This window comes from Engraulis encrasicolus, chromosome 17 (genome assembly GCF_034702125.1).
Source record: "Engraulis encrasicolus isolate BLACKSEA-1 chromosome 17, IST_EnEncr_1.0, whole genome shotgun sequence".
Classification (NCBI taxonomy): domain Eukaryota; kingdom Metazoa; phylum Chordata; class Actinopteri; order Clupeiformes; family Engraulidae; genus Engraulis; species Engraulis encrasicolus.
The window spans coordinates 1,091,613-1,096,612 of NC_085873.1; positions in this window are offsets into that span (position 1 = coordinate 1,091,613).

Below are 5,000 nucleotides of genomic sequence, written 5' to 3' on the forward strand. Positions count from 1 at the left end.
TTGTTTGCTTGTCCTCACTCTCCTCTCCATTCATCTTCCCTCCATCCCTCTTCTCCTCCTCTCCTCTTCTCTTCCACGCATTGTTTCCCTCCATCTTATATGATGTGTGCGATGCATCATTCTCTAATATAATGTGTGCTCTCTTCTCCGTCATGTGTCCCTCACACTGGGCAGCACAGCTACAGCCAGGGCCGCTGACAGCTTTGTCTGGGCCTGGGACAAAGTCATCTAAAAGGGCCCCCCTACCCAATACATGCAATGTAATGATGACCCAATTCTGGGCCCTCTTTCTCCCTGGGCCCGGGACAACTGACCCCTTTGTCTCCCTCTGTCGGCTTCCCTGGCTACAGCACACATACAGTAAAGCAACATTACAGTTTTTCTCTATTGGTTTTGTACATTTCTCACAACAGAATAATGATTCTCAAAAGTCTTTGTTCAATTGTGACTTCCTGGTGTTACCTGTGCACATGGTCAAATCAGTTTCTCATTGTTTTCGGCATATAGCAAATGCCCTCGTCCACCATGCCATGGCTGTGTACAATTCTCAGTGATTTCGTACATTATCAATTGCTTTTGTCATATCACTCAAAAAGCTTTGTCACTGAATGCATGAAACTATCTCAATCTTATCTGATCAATGTAATATAAAGCCGAATTTACAACATTTCCCATCCAATCTAAACAACATTTCACTTCAGAAAAGATCCTCAAGAGTGTACTATTCAATTGACAACATGAGACATTGATTTGACTAGCTTGTCCATACACTATGACACAATGACTAACCATTCTGCTGGCGCTGATACGTTCATTGACACAAAAAACTTGATTTTGAAAGACAAATAAGGGTTTTGAGCAAGAGACTCGGTTTTGCACGTTATCCACTGTGTTTTGCCATTTGTTAAAGCTGTTTTGATAATGAATATTATGTTTTGCAAATTGCAAGAGAGATTCGAGAAATGTACAAAACCAATTGAGAAATACTGTGTGAATGGAACGTGCATAAGTGTGTGTGTGTGTGTGTGTGTGTGTGTGTGTGTGTGTGTGCGTGCGTGTGTGTGTGTGTGTGTGGCATACATATTTCCATATTGTACTGTTATGTCTGCTGACATTGAGGAAGTGTGTGTGTGTGTATCTGCCATGCCAGTGACTGTTTGGCTTTGCATTATTTGTACACTACTGCTGTGTACCTTGCACTGTAGTGTGTGTGTGTGTGTGTGTGTATGTGTGTGTGTGTGTGTGTGTGTGTGTGTGTGTGTGTGTGTGCGTGCGTGCGTGCGTGCGTGCGTGCGTGCGTGCGTGCGTGCGTGCGTGCGTGCGTGCGTGCGCGCGCGCGCGCGCGTGCGTGCGTGCGTGCGTGCGTGCGTGCGTGCATGTGTCAGTGTACTAATGTGAATGCATTAGTGTTATGCTCTACATAGCAACACCCCCCCTCTCTCTTTCCAAAGACACAATGACAAAAAATAGAAGAGAGGAAGGAAAAAGGGAGTTTGTGACTATGTGCAAGAGAGAAAGGAATGGAAAGAATCATGCAGGGTAGTACCGTATGGTTGCTGTTCTTTCTGAGCATGTGTGTGCGTGCGTGCGTATGTGCGTGCATATTAGTTACTGTACATAAACCATTTTATTTGTGCACTTTGGCAGATGTACATATGTATATTCAGTGACCTTACTGTAAAGTGTAGTGGTGAATGCCAGTGATGGTCACCGCTCGTCTGTTTTGAAGGTGCAGGATTCAGTAGAATTATATGAACAGAAAGGAGACAATCCGCACACTTTAAGTCTTTTTTTGTGCAAAGCTTTACTGGACTTGCAAGCTTTCGGTGCTAGACCTTCATCAGGCAGAGTGCATACCTTGCAAGTCCAGTAAAGCTTTGCACAAAAAAAGACTTGAAGTGTGCGGATTGTCTCCTTTTTGCTCAGTGACCTTACGTAAAGCGAAATGACATACCACTACAAAAACATTTTTCGTTTTGTGTTTTGAGAGAAGAGGATTTGGTAACTACAGTCTGTCCTCGGCACACACTGCTTTTTGTCATAAAAATTGGAGATAGCTTTTATTAAGTGGATTTATGACATTAAAGCAATCTATTTTTATGGGCTAATCAAGCTAATTACAAGGTCTTAAATGTTATTCAATTATAGACGCTGGCTCATGCAGATACAGTATAAAATAGAATCTCTCCAGTATCGGTTTAATACACTACATTTGGCTAGCACTTTGCTGCACTTTGTTGCAGGTAACATGATGATTATCCTTTACAGCATGGCTAGGTTGCATTTATGTGTGTGAATTGTGCGCGTGCGCGTGCGCGTGCGCGTGCGTGTGCGTGTGCGCACGCGCGCGTGTGTGTGTGACTATTGTTTTTACAAGGATTTAAATTTTTATCAAAGCAATAACTATAGTTGTTTTCAAGATTGATGGCTCTATGATTCCTTTGCTTCTCAGTGCAGCGAAAGCAAACGTGAAATCCACTTCCTCACATTCATCAGGCCTACTCTACACGGGAACGTTTTTTAATGAATGAGACATTTTTGCTTATCGTTTTTACTATGGTATTGGCGTTTGGGTACCCCAGAATGATATTTCTTCAGAACAAAAGTGGAAAGATCTAGCGATGCTGCCGTTCCCTTTGCCATCTGGACAAGTCTGGGGAAGTGAGACAGATTTTTTTAGGCTTACGTACTGCAGTCAAGTTAAATTTTGCATTTTTTAAACAAAATCTATACCAACAGTGCATTATCGGAGGTGAAAAAAAAATCTTGTGGTGTTCTTGTGTGGACTTGTGTTCGTGTTGTCCCGAGACCAGAAAGAGGGAGAGGCGCAGAATTGGATCCTCATTCAATTGTTTGTATTGGGTTGAGGGGCCCTTTCAGATGATTATTTTGTCCTGAGCCTGGCCAAAGCTCTCAGCGGCCCTGGTCACACTAACTCCTGAGGGCCCTCAAGTGAATCCCGTTTGGCTTTTCCTGCCTAACCCCCTTCCCCTCTTGCTATAATACACCCCTTCCCCATCTCCACACTAATTATAACACACACACAAACACACACACACACACACGCGCGCGCACACACACGCGCGCGCGCACACGCACACACGCGCACGCACACACACACACACACACACACACACACACACGAACAAGTGGTAGAGTGGGCTTACGTACATCAGAAGACTGGGCTTACATCAGTAGAGTGGGCTTACATCTACTGTATCAGTCATGGTCTCAGTTACCCCCTGAGGGCTCTGAAGTGAACCCCTGCTTGGCTTTCCCCCTCCACTTCTTCACGCTATAGAGCTCCTCCCCGTCTCCAGACTAATTTACTCCTTTAACCCCCGTGCCCTGGCAGCCCACCACCCTCACGCACGCACGCACGCACGCACGCACGCACGCACGCACGCACGCACGCACGCACGCACGCACGCACGCACGCACGCACGCACGCAGGCAGGCACGCACACACACACACACAGCGTATTCTTAAATTAAGTTAAGTCTCTCTCAAGGGGCCCAATCTGAAATTTCCCATGAGCCAAAGTGACCCTCTCTTTACCCCCTCCTCTCTCCTCCTCCTGTTTTGCTCCATCCCTCCGTCATCTTCTGTCAGGATACCCCAGAGGTGTTCATTTTGCTTGGTCGGCATCTTTCTTTCTTTCTTTCTTTCTTTCTTTCTTTCTTTCTTTCTTTCTTTCTTTCTTTCTTTCTTTCTTTCTTTCTTTCTTTCTTTCTTTCTTTCTTTCTTTCTTTCTTTCTTTCTTTCTTTCTTTTTCCCTCTCTCCTCTATCCCTCCATTCTCTTCAGTCTGGACCCCCTATCCCTCCATTCTCTTCAGTCTGGACCCCTTGGAGGTGTTTATTGGGCTTGGCCACCATCCTCTCTTTTCCTCACGCCTTTTCTTTTCTTTTCTTTTCTTTTCTTTTCTTTTCTTCTCTTTTCTTTTTTTCTCTTCTCTACTCTTCTTTTCTCTTCTCTTCTCTTCTCTTCTCTTCTCTTCTCTTCTCTTCTCTTCTCTTCTCTTCTCTTCTCTTCTCTTCTCTTCTCTTCTCTTCTCTTCATTCCCTCTATTCTCTTCAGTCAGGGTCCCTTTGATGTGTGCATTGTGCTGTGCCAGACTCTGACACTGTGATTGACCTGCCTTCTGTCCACATTGTCCTCCTTGTCATCCCTCCATCCCTACATTCTCTTTAATCAAGACCTCTTCAAGGCAAGGCAATCCTACTTTTCAAGGCAATCCTACTTAATCAAGGCATCCTACTTTTCTCCTTTCCCTCAAACCCTATTCTCCTTTTCTCTCCTCCTCACCTGTCTCTCCATCATCTTCAGTCAGGTCAAAGGAATTCCAGCATACCTCCCTTTTGCTTTCTTCCTTTCTTCTCCTCCGTCTTCCTTCCATTCTCTAGAAGTGCCTTGGAGCTACTGTAGTCATTGTACTTGGCAAGCATCCTCTTCTCTTCTCTTCCTCTTCTCCTTGTCTCCTTCACTCGCCCCTCCTCCATCCTGCCATCCTCTTCAGGGCGGTGTTCATTTGGCCAGCATCCTTCTCTACTCTCCTCTCCTCTCCTCTCCTCTCCTCTCCTCTCCTCTGCTCTGCTCTCCTCTCCTCTCCTCTTGCCAAGTGCTCTCCTCCTTCTGCCCTCTCTCCTCATCACTCCATCCTCTTTAGCTAGGACCTCTCTGAGGTGTTCATTGTGCTTGGCCAGCATCCTCATCTCTTCTCTCTTCTCCTCCCTTCTCCTTTTTCTCTATCTCCCCATCCTCTTCAGCCAGTGCTCATTGAATGAGTTAATTGTGTGCTAGGCCAGAATCTTCCTCTCTTCTCTAATTCCATTCTATTCTTCTCTTCCCCTCCTCTGCTGTCCCTCCACTCCATCCACTTCAGCCAAGGAAGTTTTCATTGTGTGCTTGGCCACCATTCTCCTTTCTTTTCTTCTTCTTCTTCTTCTTCTTCTTCTTCTTCTTCTTCTTCTTCTTCTTCTTCTTCTTCTTCTTCTTCT